Raw genomic sequence first — 16,654 nt, 5'->3', positions numbered from 1 at the left:
GGTCTTTTGGGTTAGAGTGAACTTAGACTTTGATAATGTCATCTTGTCTCCCTTTGTTCGGTTTTGTACCAAGTCTGGAATATGTCAAAAGAATTAGCTCATCTTAAGAATTACTCTGGTTGGATCAACGAGTCGAATATAACGTGATTAAGCAAATAATGGTTTGCTCAAGTGAGGCGTGGTGTGGAAGCTAGAAATTTATCAGTTTAGCATGAAAGAAGGAGTTTGCATGGTTGCATGGTGTTGTAGGTTGGGTAATCTGGGTTGCTAGGATAGTAACAAGGCTTCTCCTCGATGAAAGCGTTGAAGGAAGATTAGGGAAAATTCTAAGCAACTTTAACGAAAAGCTCTCGGTACTGTTCATTTTAACGAAAAACTATATTTTTACTCTAAAAGTCAATCATGGTATTATTCACTTACAACACCTTTTTGTCCTTTTCATTAAAACCCAAAGTTTTCAAGCCATTTTCATTAGTTTTCCTAACACACTTATTTCCAGGACCGCTTGATTCAGCATATAGCAGTGCAACATCAGACGGTAATATTCTACCACTTCCATATTGGTGCAAGACAAATAGGCGACGTTGGCCTCGTGAAGTCTGCGCTATGCCTTCTTCCCGAGGCACTACTTTCCCAGGTCAGCTTCCTCAAGCGTTACTTCTAGTAATGTATCTCTTAGCTTCCGCGCATTGTTCCTCTATGTGAGCTAGGAAGGGAAAGTCAGTTTCTTTCTTCATTAAATGCATGCTTTGCTAGGTTTCAAAAGACTTTAAGGCTTCAAAGTGGATTCCTTCCTAACTAAGTTGGTTAGCTTGCTAGAGAAATGAGAAACTAAGTCTGTTCTCTCTTAAACTCACCTATGTGGACTTCAAAGGTTATGGGCTTGGATCTTTGGGCTATCAAGCAGCCCAAAGTCTTCCATAATCTTAATTCACGTAAGCCCGATAAACTTACCATCAACATCACAATTCACTTAATAAGCCCCTAACATGTGACTTGAGCTTAATTTAGCATGATAAAGTTGTGTGTGACGAATACACATGGGTTTGCATAAGCATGGTGTAATTTACACCAGTGCATGGCTTAATTAATGTAACATGGCATGATTGTGAATATAATCCCTTATGGATTCTGCACCTTTGCATGTAGTTAGGCTTGGCTCGAGGTTCATATAATAATTTGCCCTTTAGACTTAATTGGGCTTACATGTGACATTTTAGGGCCTCAACAAAGGCAAGTAATTTTATTTTTACTATAAATAAAGGCACAAATTGTGATAGTCCGTCCCGAAATATATTTTATCGATGGTGAAATGACTAAGGTGCCCTTGAACATTTGGTGTTGTTGTGGGGTCTAAGCTTATGATTTGGACCCATTTCTTTTATTCCTAAGTGTTTGGAACTTAAGTTATTTTCTTGTGTTTGGTTGGGGACCAATCTGGACCACACATACACCCACACACACATGAAGACTCTCTCTCTCTCTCTCTCTCTCTCTCCTTCTTTTTCAGCTTCCATCCATTTTCCGTACAACCATACAGACCACTTCGAACCTAGCTCACTAATCATGGATCGAGGCTTTGAAGGTTGGTTTTGTGTTCCTTGCCAGCTCCAGAGTTCATTCATGTTCCTAGTTCGACGTGGAAACCTCGTTTTCCCGAGAACCAGAGAACCTAGTTTTGGAGCACTGTTCATTCGATCGTGATCATGGATCTTCCAGTGAGTTTTATGACCCTAGGAAGCTTTAGAACATCTTCACGAAGCTCAGGGAAGAAATTTGAAGTGATTTGGACGTTGAGAAGCCCTGTTTTGGTGAGTTGCAGAGGTGGCCGGATTATCGTGTCTTTTCCGGCGAAATTTCGTGGATTTTAGGACCTAAAAGTGGTAAGGTTTTGTTCATCACATCCTAAGAATTTTGGTATATAATGGTATATGCTAACGTCGTCAGGTAATTATAATGGTATATGCTGATTTTTAATGGAATATTCCCTAACGCTGTTAGGGAATCCGTTTGGTGTGCTAGGCACGTGCCTACGTGTAGGCCGCGCGTATGGCCGACACGTGAGGGCGCGTGGGTGCTCAGAAATTTTTTCTAAAAATATGGGGGTGTTCCTGAGGTTGAGTAGGTCTTATTGGTATATTCAAATACCCCATTTGAGCAATGTGTGAGTAGTTATTTCCTAGTTTTGTGTATGTGCTTTAAATAACGTTTATATAGTTGTTTCGTATATAGGTGAGACCTATCCTGAGGACAAGGGCAGTCAAGCAAGGCTCAGGGGTTACGACCCTTCCGCATATCAGTGAGTGGGCTTTTGGTTTTCAGTATATACTTATATACTTGGTATTTTTCCCAGAAAATGCATTTAAATGAAATTATGTTTTGAAATGCCATGCATGTTGATTTATACTTAGAGTATGAATTAGTATAGTATGCATAAATGTGATTTGACGCTGTGGATGCTCAGGTAAGTACCAGGTAAGTTGTAGATCGTTTATATGTGATTTGATGATGATGTGAGATGTGTTGAGAATTTATAACATGCACCCCGGTGTTAGTGCTCCCGCCCGTGGCCAGGGCACAGGCCTTCACGTGATGTTCACCTCTTGCACCATACGATCACCTTAGATCCAAGTTAGGTGCACAATCTTGTTGTACAGACCACTATAGGTGGTTCTGACTCGTAGGTGACCTGCGATTATTCGCACAGTCTTCATGTGATCGTAGCACTAAAGCGTATTTATTTATTTACACTCAGTCCTGTCGTACAAACCACTTTAGGTGGTTCCGACTTGTGTGCAGGCATACTTGTTGAGCTATAGATTTAGCCATACATGCCACTTTAGGTGGATCCGGCTGATATGTTATTTCACTTGAGTTACTTATTATGTTATTTTGAGATATTTGGCATAACATACTTATGAATATCGTTTCTGAGCATGGTTTTGAGATGTGTGTGTGTATATATATATATATATGCATTCTATTTTCTGGGAAATTATACAGGTTTTACGGTGAGGGATTAGAACTTTTGTTAAATGAAATGGTTTTGAAAAGCTTTGTTTTTGCCCACTCACACTTTCTGTTTTGTGCCCCTTCAGGTTTTAGTTAGGAGTACTTGTCGGTGGCTTATGAGGAATTCACGACAACTTTGACAAATTATCACCAATGTAGGATTATCTTTGGTGTTGTATAATTAGTATTCGTTCTGCTGGACTGCACTTAGGCTACTTATGCTCTGATTGTGAACTCACACTTACTGTCGCACTTGCTCCCTATCTCATCTAGTACTCTGGTTGGTTTGGTTCTTATTTATTCGCAATTCCTATATTAATATTGTTTCCGCATTGTGCACATGGTTACGTCACTCTCATGTGACGACCATCATGCCTCGATCTAAGTCGGGGTGTGTCACAAATAATGACAAATGCACATCTCAAAAATTTCTCAACTCTTTCTTCTCTCTCTCACATCCTCTCTCTCTCCTTGGTGAAAGTAGGCCACAATAAATTTAATTTTATCACAATCTAAAGAATCCTTGAACAAATTTTCTTTGTCAACTAAAAGAGAGCAAACATGTCAAAATTTTAACAACCAAAATAAAAATTATGAGCAATATAGTAAACTAAACACAAAACAAAATTTCTTAAGCCTCACAACTAGTAACCATATCAGTTTTGCCATGCTTTTTTTCAAGAAAAGAGAGAAAATCCTTCGACGTTAACATGGTAGATTTATTTTCCTTCAAAATGAGGTCATACCATATGTAACCCATAATTGCAATTTAGGTTGAAAGCCCTAAGTACCTGATCAAATACTATGACAATTGTTGGATGATAGCGACCAGGTGACAGAGAGACCTTAGCAGACATACCATATGTAACCCATAATTGCTACCGTGTACAGTCGAAAATACTTCTTCATGGCAGCCTAATGGCTCACATCACGTACATCAAACCATCTTCTTGAACACTCTTTGTTAGTCCAACCATATGCTCTTCGCAGAATAAAAGTTATGCAACTAACATGCAGGCAAGAATGTGACGTGAACCATTGGTTAACTCGGACAAGTATGGTTTGGCATTTTTGTTACATAGTGTGCAAAACTATTTGTGGATGAAGTGCTTTGCCATGTTCATTGTAGCTGTTGGCGTGAGTCAACCATTTAGTTTAGGAATGTAATCCTATAATTTATTCCTTGTATAATTGGGATTCTTATTTCCCGTTATGTGGGATATTGAACAACTATATATTTACCTCATAGAGAGAAGAATAAACTTACAATTCAAACCCTAAACATTTTTATCTTGGCATCAGAGTAGGTTTCAGCCTGTCTCTTTCCTCTAACCTTTTACCCTAGCTACTTGTCCCTTAAAACCCAAAAAAATCCTAGCGTGGTCTCGAAGCAAGAGAACCACTTACGAGAATAAAAAAAAGAAATAAACCTAGAAACCAAAATTACAAAACCCCAGCATGGTCTCAAAGCAAGAGAACCACCCACTGAAAAAACCTAGAAATCTAAATCACAAATAGACCATTACTTCTATGGCCGACAAGCACCAAGGCATGATTCCTTGTGGCAGTGATCTCCAGCGGGCTGGGCTTGCAGAGCCTAGAGCCCAATGTCCAACAATGCATCAATCAAGCACGGACAGAAGCAACAAATTCAGTGTGATTCCAACTGAGCAGCAATTCGTTGCGTACAAGAACAACCATGTGGGCATACCGAGCCCATCAGGCGACAACCTTCTAGAAAAAAGTTTGGACCCAGATAGTATCGGCTAGCAACTTTCATTATTGAATTTGATTTCGTCCTAAGAACAATTCAATAATCCAAGTAAAATTGGCACTGCATTCACAACATCCGCTAACCGAGATTATGGCTGGATAATTGACCATGGGATTATAGACCATATGACATATGATGAATCCTTGTTTCACTACTTAACCATGCCACCCAAGGAGAATGTTATCACAGCAAAAGGTGAAATTGCTCTAGTTACAGGAGGGTTCCATCGCCCTTACTCCCTCTCTATCTCTGCATAACACTCTTCTTGTTCCTTCACCATCGAATCATTTACTTTCTGTTGGTCAAGTTAAGGAACAATTAGATTGTATTGTACTCATTTTTCCCATTCTTTGCCTACTACAGGATATCCAAACACGGGCGATCATTGGGCGTGGTACTAAGATGAGAGGGTTATATTATGTGGATGATGTGGTACTGGGCCGAGTCAACCAAGTGAGCAGTGGTCACAACAACAAGGTTAAGAGAATCTGGTTATGGCATCGTCGACTAGGACATACATCTTTTGGTTATTTAAGAAAATTACTTTTGTCTTTATTTAATGGCATTTCAGACTCTGATTTTCAGTGTCAAGATTGCATTCTTGCAAAAAGTCATTGTACTTCTTACCACTTGAGTCTCAATAAAAAATCAGTTCCCTTTGAGTTAATTCACTCCAATCCCTCACCAATAGCGACGTACCACGGTACTCGGTGGTTTGTTACCTTTATAAATGATTGCACCAGAATGACTTGGCTCTATACCATGAAACAGAATAGTGACGTTGGGAAAATTTTCCAACAATTTTATCGAATGATTGGAAATCAATTTCCCTTCCTATCAAAGTTTTGAGATTTGATAATGGTGGAGAATATTTTTAATTCTGAACTATCACAATTTTTCACAGAGGGCGGCATACTTCATGAGATTACTTGTCTTTAAACTCCTTAACAAAATAGTGTGGTAGAACGTAAGAACAGACATATCTTCGAAACTACACGGGCTCTTCTAATTAGGGCTCATGCTCCTCATGCCTATTGGGCGGATGCAGTTACATATTCCATTTATCTTCTTAATCGAATGCCCTCTCGAGTTCACAACTTCCGATCTCCCATGGAAGTCTTGACAGATTATGTCATTCTACCATCTTCTTTTTAATTATCACCTCACATATTTGGATGTGTGGCATATGTGCATCTTCACAAGAATCAACGGAGTAATTGGATTCGTGTGATGTTCGTTGTGTATTTCTAGGATTTAATTGCCAACAAAAGGGATATCGATGTTGCCATCCACCTACTAAACATTTCATATCACCATGGATGTCACGTTTTACGAAACCGAGATGTTTTTCATTTCTGATAAAGCCCATTGTACTCTTCAAGGGGAGCTGAATAGTAAATACGAAGACTACAGTTTGATGTTCCACATGAACGAGACAGTTGGCATGGTCCCAGCAGTACAGGTGAGACCGAGATTGAAGACTTAGGTGTTATGAGCAACCCACATGACTGCGTCTTACCAGAGGATCGCGACACATCAATTCAAAGCCTAACAGTAGGCCACGACATAGCAGTTCAAAACCTGGTAGTGGCCAACGACATAACAAGCCAAAGCTCAGTGGATCTTGACTGTGAAGCCCTTAACCGAGAGATAGCTCATGCAACATCGAATAGTAGGCCTACACCATATATGGATTCAGTAAAAGGTAATAGGTCTACGAGTGATACCGAGACTGTGTAAACAGAAAATAACCCTCATTCTCCTCCACTAGTACATGCTCATGTCCCTGCGGATATCCAGGAGGTACGTTCTCATACTCCAGATATTGTTGAAAATTCTTATATTTTACCTTCTAGGCAAAATTGTGGGAAACCACCTGACTAGTTTTCTCCGAAAGGAAAAGTGAGATATGCAATTGCACAATATGTGTCCACTCATCGACTATCACCCCAATTACCAAGCCATGGTGAATCAAATAGTTAGGATTAAAATTCGAACAAAAGTGGAAGAGGCTTTGCGAGACCCCCATTGGGTAGAAGCCATGGGAGTATAAATGGAAGCCTTACAAAGAAACGGAACGTGGAATGTAGTGTCACTACCACAAGGGAAGAGACCAATGGGATGTAAATGGGTCTTCACCATAAAGCACAAGGCGGATGGATCCATTGATAGATACAAGGCAATATTGGTAGCTAAAGGGTACACATAGACATTTGGAGTTGACTACCAAGAAACATTTGCTCTGATCGCAAAAATGAATGTTATTCGAGTCCTTTTATCTTTAGTAGCTAACTTGGACTGGTCTTTGAAACAATTTGATGTGAAGAATGCTTTCTTACATGGAGATCTAGAAGAAAAAGTATACATGGATCTTCCACCAGGATATGAAACACTGAATGAAGAAAGGAAAATATGTAGACTCCGAAAGGCTCTCTATGGACTCAAACAATCACCCAGAGCATGGTTTAGAAGGTTCATTGAAGCAATGAAAAAGTACGGCTATAGACAGGGAAATGCGGACCACACCCTATTCATTAAACGCATGGGAGGTAAAGTTACTTTGTTAATTATCTATGTGAATGATATGGTAGTTACTGGTGATGACACAGAAGAGATAAAAAGGTTGCAGGGGTATCTTTCATCAAAATTTGAGATGAAGGATCTAGGAGGCTTGAAATACTTCTTGGGCATTGAAGTTTCTCGTTCTCGTGATGGTATTTACTTGTCTCAGCAGAAGTATGTTCTTGATCTTCTCTCTGAAACTGGAATGTTGGCTTGTAAACTAGTTGAAATTCCCATTGTGCAAAATCATCACCTGGCGATATACCAGCTAATAAGGAATAAGCAGTGCTGTTTCAAGTGTTGTATACATAATAAAAAGTTGGATAGTGAATGCTTTTTATGAGCATATACAATACTTGTTTCCTTCTTATATCGGCTTAGGCTTAGCATTGGAATTAGCTGGAGCTAGACGTAGTTGTCTAACTTGATTTGTTATGTAAAAAATGATTAACACGTGTGCTTAGAAGGAATTTGACTACTCTTCATATTGCTAATTGGTTTCACTCCCTGTCATTCCATTAGTATTTAGAACATGCTTATTCCACTTTTATCCATACACCTATGAAGTCATATTCATTCAATGCCAAAGTCATGGATTAGCCCAAGTGGTGAAAGACGGTGGATAATAAGTTAGGATTAAAACAGGTCAAACGTTCAATTTCCTCGAATTTAACTCAAGTGTTGCGAGTCCATTGCCACTCTTATTGTTGACAGATATTTATTCCCTTATGTAAAGGTTCAACTACTGTACTTGGATAACCTGTTTTTCTTAATTTCGTTTTCAAGCCAAAAAAACCTAATTTCAACATAACGAAATTTTGCCAAAAATAGTCTCAAACGTTGTTATCAGCCACATTAGGAAAAGAGAGATTTTCTTTGAAACCGAAAACGAGAAAATTATACACTGTTAAAAAGTCCAAAAACCAGTTCTAAAGGAGAAAACTCGTAGCATAAAAGAATGGAGATTATTATCATCTACATCAATGATACAACAAACCCACTTCTCTATGTGATATGTGACCAACAACCAATTCACCCCTATAACCAATATTCATATTTTTCCTACAAATAAGATAATCCAACAACTTCACCTCCTGAGTTTGGAGCAATTTCAACCACTCCATGTGAAAATCTCCCCTATATCAAGACTAACACTTGTTCCCAAATCATCGTACTTTAGCATAAAATTCAGCAATCGATTCTAAATCTAGCAGATACCAAATTTCAGGATGTTCAAGCTGGCATTTTTCATCTATTTTCATCATATTGCTGATTGCAAATATGCACGCAGCAATACTACTTGTGGCTGCAGTTGAACCTGCAGCTGTTGTTAGTGAACCAGTTCTGGAAATATACATGCATGACAATCTTAGAGGCAGTAGCCCCATGGCTAGGCCAATCATTGGGTTGCTTGGCAACATATACAGCGGTCAAGTTCCCTTTGCAAAGTCGATAGGGTTCCTTCCTCCAAATGGTAGGGTGGCTATCCCTAATGCCAACAGTGCCATTTCAACTGTGAATGGGGCCAATGGTCTCCCACTAAGAACTGGCTTATTTGGTACATCTTTCACTGGAGACCCTAATGGCTAAAAGAATGTCAATACGGCTACCCAACTAGTACCAGACAGGTGAGGACAGTATCAGTGTTGTTGGAGTGGGCTCATGGCCCCTCTACCTGAAAATTAAGATAGTATCAAAGCCAAGAGACAGGCCCGTACTGCCACGTGAACGGGGTGGGTCTCCTTTGACCCCGTGTGAATGCCCCGACTTGGCTCCACGTAGGCCAAGAGATGCCACGTGAATAAGTGGGTCCCCATTGGCCCTGCGCGAATAGGTCAGCTTCGGCTTGGCTCTAAGTGGTTGTCTATGTGTGGAATTTCACATGTGACCCATAAAATGGAGTCTCACGTGCGGGGAAGTGTTAGAATTCCTCTGTCCCACATCGGCCAGAAGGCTTGAGAATAAGCCCTTTAAATAGAATTACCCCACTCTAACTAACACCGAGGCCTTTTGTATTAAAACCCTACACCTGATGGATTGAAGATGACCAAGTAGGGACAGTATCGGTATTGTTGGAGTGAGCCCATGGTCCGTCTACCTGAAATTTAAGACTAATATCTTTTAATAGCTCTCAACATAAATGTGAGGAATCGGGACGATAAAGAATCACATGATCCATACTCTCCTAATCTTCATTTTTCATATCACGAGAGCTCTCTCGTATTAAATTAAACCTGCAATTTATTTCCCTAATCATTAATTAGGTTTATTTTTCCAATCTAGTGGCTTCACTTCTTCATTAATTCTTAGGTTAATAGACAACATGCAGTCAACTTAGCTCTAAACTAAGCTTTGGGTTTGGAAACACATGTCATTGTCCTCAAGGGTGATTTCAAAGAGATGATGACACTAAGCATGAAGAAACTCTCTAATATAAACATCCGAAAAAGTTAGTCTCCCTATTGATATTACAAAACAAGAAAACTACAACCTAGTTCGGTTTGGTTTAAAACACTTTACAAGAAAATGCTTCAACTACTATAGTATACTAAATGGTTGAGGAAGTCTACTTCCAAGAATAAAGAAGCATTTGTTATTCGTCATTCATGTAATTGCTTAATATGTTTGAAATCTAAACAAAAATAGGTCTAATAGTAATCAACATACCATGCATGCATCTGATAACTAAAGAAAAATCATGATCTCAATAACTCACAAATTCAACAATGAAAGGTAGAAAACGAAGAACAAGAGAGAGAATGAGAATCTTAGAGAGCAAGTTGTATTTCACTGTAATGAATGCTTACAAATACAAGGGGTTATCCAACTATATATAGATTTAAAATTACAGCTGTTATATTTAGAAAACTTAACTAAGCTAACCAAATGTTGAGGTGTACAACTTAACCAAATGTTGAGGTGTATATTCTGTTAATACTCCCCCTCAATCTTAGCTGGGATGTCCCAGCCTGAGATTGGAACAATGACGAACAAACAAAGGACTGTGTAACCTTTTTGTTAAAACATCTGCAACATGAGCTTCTGTAGGAATGTATTGAACCTCCATATCTCATTTTTGCACTATTTCATGAAGAAAATGAAAATCAGTGTCTAAGTGTTTAATCCAAGTGTGAAACACTGGATTAGAACACAATGCTAATGTGGAAAGATTATCACAATGCAATAAAGAAGCAGAAGGAACAAACATATGAAGATCCTTAATAACCAATCGAATCCAAGCAATGTCAACAACTGTATTTGCAAAGGCTTTATATTCAACCTCTGATGAACTTTGAGACACACTTCCTTGCTTCTTGGATGACTAAGAAATGGGATTAGTTCCTAGAAAAACAACATATCTAGTTGTTGACCTTCTAGTATTTATGTTAGCTGCCCAGTCAGCATCACTACAGGCAAGCAATTCCAATTTGGCAGCAAGATAATAAATAATCCCACAAGTCAAGGTACCCTTCAAATATATGAGTATGAGCTTCACTAAACAGAAATGAGCTTCAATAGGAGTGTTCATAAATTGATAAGCATAATTGACTGCATATGCAATATCTAGCCTAGTAAATGTCAGATATTGCAAAGCACCAACCAAACTTCTATAAAATGTGGGATCAATTAATGGTTCTCCTTCATCCTTCAATAACTGTGTATGAGGTTTACTAGGAGTAGAACAAGGTCAACAATGCACCATACTTGCCTTATTAAGAAGATCGGAACTAGGTCTACAATGCTCCATACCTACCTTATTAAGATGATCAATGACATACTTACTGATTAAGAAAAATATCTCCATTCTCCCTGTAAGTAACTTGAAGTCCCAGAAAATAAGTAAGTTTTCTCATGTTCTTCATGTCAAACACAGAGGCTAAATCATCAATTACTTGCTACACTAACTTGGAACATGAACCAGTAATAATAATGTCATTGACATATAAAAGAAGACTCACTACATCACTACCACCAAACTTTACAAATAAGCTTGGGTCTGAGTGAGAAGACTGAAACTCCAAAGTAGGAAGATAACTAGTAAACTTTGCATTCTAGGCTCGTGGTGCCTATTTCAGACCATATAAAGACTTGAGAAGCTTGCACACATGATTAGGATATCTGGGATCTTGAAAATCTTGAGGATGTTTCATAAACACCTCTTCTTGTAATTCACCATGCAAAAAGGCATTTTTTTTACATCTAATTGCCTTAATTCCCATTTATTCATAGCAACAAGAGATAAAACAAGTCTTACTGTAGTATGCCGAACAACTGGACTAAAAGTTTCTTCATAGTCCAAGCCTTGTTCTTAATTATACTCTTGTGCAACAAGTCGAGACTTGTACCTAGAAATCTTCCCTTCTTGATTTTTTTTTAATTTTATACACTCATTTGCTGCCTATAACATTTACATTTTCTAGATAAGGTACAAACTCCCAATTACCTTGTTTTTTAAGAGCATTAAACTCTTCTGTCACAGCATTTCTCTAGAGCTTAGATAAAACTACTTGTTTTATAATGAGAAGGCTAAGAAGAATCATGAATGTCTAACACATATGTGAGACCACAAAATACTACATCATCAGTATGTGAAGGAGAAGATAACTGTATATTAGGTAAAGATGCATGATAAGCTGCATAATTCCTTCTTTGTATTGCACCACTTTTCAACATTGTAACCATATTACGTTCGGAAGAAACATATACTGCAGTACTAGGCATAGCAGTTGTTGACACATCATGTTCATTTTCTGAATGAGTTAGTTGAGTATCAAACTAAGCAGAAGTATGAGAAAAAAAAAAAAAAAAAAAAAAAAAAAAAAAAAAAAAAAAAAAAAAGCTCTAGAGAAGAAGATACCTGAGTTTGGGAATGAGCATGAACATGTAACATGTGAGATGAAGAATGAATTGATAGTGGAGTAGTACCTTGTGCTAAGATACTATCTAAACTGGCAAAAACACTGGAACTTGGAGAAGATAAAGATGGCACTTCCATATTCTGACCACACACTTGATTCACTGAAAACTGCTCCTCAAATTCATCGAATGCCTTGGTAAGACAATAAGCACTATTTTAGTTGATAATCTATGGGAATCAAAATCAACTAGAGAAGAACTAGATGAACTGATGGTTGGAGAACAAGGAACTTTAAAAGGAAATCTACTTTCATCATGTATCACTTGCCTAGATAACACCAACTTCATTGTAGTCTTATTGTAACACAACACCCCTTTATAACCAACTAAGTATCCTAAAAATACACATTCATCACTTCTAGCTTGCAACTTATTAGCACTACAAGGTCTTAAGTAAGGATAGACAGTGGTACCAAAAACCTTAAGATTTGCTAAAGAAGGAGACTCTCCAAATAACTTAGCATAAGGAGATGATTTTAGCATGACATTCTATTGATCAGAAACACAGCATGACTACAAGCATGGTACCAAAATTGCTGAGGTAAAGAAGTAGCACTAAGCAAAGTCACAACAGTCTCAATAATATGCTTCTTACTCCTTTTTGATAGGGTGTATATGGACATGAAACAAGGTGCAAAATACCATGTAAACATAGAAATTTCTTAAATAAATCACTCATATATTCACCTCCCCTATCTGATTGTAAAGACTTAATGGTTGTCTTAAATTAATTCTCAATAAGAGCATGAAATTTAAGAAACACAACATATACATCATATTTATTCACAAGTGGGAAAATCCAAGTAAACCTAGTGCATTCATCAACAAAGATTTACATAGTAATTGTAACCTTCAACAGAGATAGTGGGTGAAGGTCCCCATTCATCAATATGCACTTTTTCAAATGAAATAGTTGACTTAGTACTACTAGAAGTAAATGGAAGTCTAAACATTTTGCCCCTAATACATGTTGAGCATATATGTGGATGTACATCTAAACAAGCCGAAATAGCAGAATCTTTAAGCATTTTGGATTGAACCTCATTAGTTGGATGACCAAACCTATGATGCCAAATAGAAGTCTTCACAAGCTGTGACACACCCGACCCTAATATCCTCCAAACACCAGGGCAGGCACGTGCTGACCGACACCCGAAGATGACGAAGCCATATTAAAATGCATGAGAACTAGAAAGAAATAACTAACATAAATAAAACTTTTTAATTTAATTTTAATGAATATGCAATTGTGGAACGTGTTCAGAGCATACAACTAATCTGAGACACTAAATAGGAATAATATAAAATTGAATGAACAAAGAGATGGGTCCTACACCGAGAGGACTCGAAGATGCAAGTGCGGGAGTACCTTAACGTCGAGATTGTACACCTCGATTCTAAGTCCTGAGGGGGAGCAAAACAAAATATGAGTGGACCAAGTTGATATATAAGTAATACTGAAACAATTATTCATCAACATACTATCCCAAAGTTTATGAAAACTCAATAGTATAATATGTAATAGGTTTTCCGAAAACTCTAGCATGCCATCAAACCTTCGTAAAACATATATCATAAATAGTGGTATTAGTATTGCCCAAAGGCATATAGAACTCTTCATTTGCTTGAAGGCCTTCATTTGACTTGTAGGCCCCTACATCACCCAACCGAAGCCATATATAAATATCATTCGACCTGTAGACATCACCCCACCGAAGCCATATATAGATAACATTTGCCTGTAGGCATATAGTGACCATTATATACACACAAAACTCATTAAACATAATCTTTCCAAAATATATCTCATTGGAGCTCAATAGCTTAAACAACATATCATAAATCATGTTCATAAATATCTCAGTGAAAGTAAATCCAGTAAAGCATGAAATATCAATAAGCGTAAATCCAATTTACTTATAAACGTTTCATAAAACGTAACCATTAAATCATGTTTTTTCGTGTATCCATTTCTAGCAATTAAAACATGCATTTTGGAAGGGGTCCACTCACATATACTTCACCGTCGAAGAGCCGTGCAAACTAGAGAGGACGAAAATGCCACAAACAATTGCACCTAAAAGCACATAAAGGGTCCAATTAATAAAATTCTATCATACCAATTGAATTTCAGGAAACGGACATCATAAACGGATCCAGGATGTTGAAAAACATAAGAAGGGACATCAAGTACCCCCACGCCCCTCACACGCCACTATGGGGTGGTGGCCTCGACGACCACGCGCCAACACACGCGCTGTTTTAGGTTACTGGAAAAGTCGCCGGCGCCGCTACAGACGGCAGTGGAGCACAGTACCTCTGGTGAAGGTGCATGTGCTCCACGTGTTAGCCAAGACATATGCTTACGCACGCTCACGCGCAAGCCCACATATGGCCTGGGTTCTAGATTAGGCCGAAGGTTTTGGGCCGCAAGGTTAGGCCTGAGATTATTGGGTCGGGCTTGGGGTTCAAGTATAGGTTTGGGCTAAAGCTTGGGTTGGGTTTGGGTTAACATGGCCCAACGAGTTAGGCTAACTTAGGTATGTGGATCGGGTTTGGCCTAAATCTAAGCCGAGTTGGCTGATCTCGTCGGAGAAGAAGGTCGGAGCTCTCCCAGCTCCATTCAACCTCAAAACCTAACTAAAACCTATCATGTAATATACCAAAATGAAGCCCAAGGAACAAGAAAGAGATTCATACCAATTTCAAGATGTGTGGTGGCCGGAGTTGGCCGAAAATGGCCTGGAAGCCACATGTACTCGTCGAAATATGGGTTTAGCTCATACAAGGTGTTTCTTCGTAGCTTGATGTCCAAAACACACCAATATGGTCAGAAATGAACTATAGGGACGAAAAGAGAAGTATTTGGAGTGTTTTGAGGCTTACCCAAGTCGGAAAAGTTACAAAATCATTCAAAGTTACATTGGGGAAGTTGTTTTCGTTGGAGCTTCGAGTTAGAGCCTTTAGGCTCCATTATTCTACGTAACAGAGCTTGGGTTTTAGCTCATGGGGTCTAGAGGGTGAATGTGGTGGTTTTTCAAGTGGGGTTTTCCCCCATGGCACCATTTGGTGCTTGCCAAGAGAGAAGGGAGAAAAGTGAGAGTAAGAGTCCACGGGAGAGAGAAGATGGAAGAAAGAGAGACAGAGACAGAGAGAAAGTGAAGTTGGGCCCGAGGACAAAATCAGATGGTGGGCCCCCCTTACGCACACCAATTAAGACCCAATAGTAACATTTAAAACAAATATCCCATAACCAAAGTAAGATTACCATTTTACCCTTTTGATTCGCCAAAAATCAGGATAGGTTGTCACAATCTAACCCCGTTATGAAAATTTTGTCCCAAATTTTGAAATAACTTGCTATACAAAAATACCTTAAGATAGGAAAAAGAATATACATATATGTAAAGAAGAAATCAAGTCAGAGTGGTTGTATGAAAGAGAATGTACCATACCGTCGCGAGCGGGTTGCCAAATCCTCTTTTATGCCTGCAAGCTCATACTTTCTTCCCCCATCAGTGTAAAAGTAAAAACATACTTCATAAAGATATAAAGTCAAAAATATATAATATTGTAAGGTCGAAAGTATGAACGTGTAATATGATAACATCAAAATATATATGTACTAACATAGAGGTCGAAAAACTCATACTGAACTTAACAGTGAAAGTGGAAATGACTCGACCAAACATTTGTAATGTCAAAATACAATATATATATATATATATATATATATATATATATATATATATATAACTAATATAAGGTAAAACAAAATACTTGTACTGAAAATCAAAATCGAAAATGGAAGTGGGTCTCGCCCAAGCATTCGCAACGTTACATACTCCAAGAACAAATGTGTCTTTTGGTCGAGCCCCATCAATGACTAAATAGTAACAACTATCGTAGATGGGTCTACTTGCCCACTTGCTTAACTAACCCAACGAATATGCCATCAATATTACAGTCAGCCGCCCGTGATATCGACATCACAATGTTGTCTCGATAAGCAAGTAGTAATTTTCTAACGGTACAACATACCAATTTGTCCAATCCCAAGTCAACAACAACACAAGCACACAGTTTTTCAAATCGTAAAACAAACATTTGAAAACCAATTCGCAAAACTCTATTGTCTAACCAGTGCAGCCACCAGAATCTAACATACCAAGTATCAAATAGTGCCATACACAAGTTGAAAATAAAACTATCGTCGTAACTACTCCAAAAGATATCAGTGCAAGATCTAATCATTCAGAAACCACAAATCAAAAGAACTCAACACGTCTTTCAAGATCTAGATAGTTCGTTCAAGACTGTCCAATAGTCTGCAAATAAAAATGCGATACAGGACAAACATTTAATACTCAAGACCTTCACAAAAACTTC

Source organism: Malus domestica, chromosome 16 (assembly GCF_042453785.1).
Source record: "Malus domestica chromosome 16, GDT2T_hap1".
Classification (NCBI taxonomy): Eukaryota; Viridiplantae; Streptophyta; class Magnoliopsida; order Rosales; family Rosaceae; genus Malus; species Malus domestica.
This window is presented reverse-complemented; position numbering follows the sequence as displayed.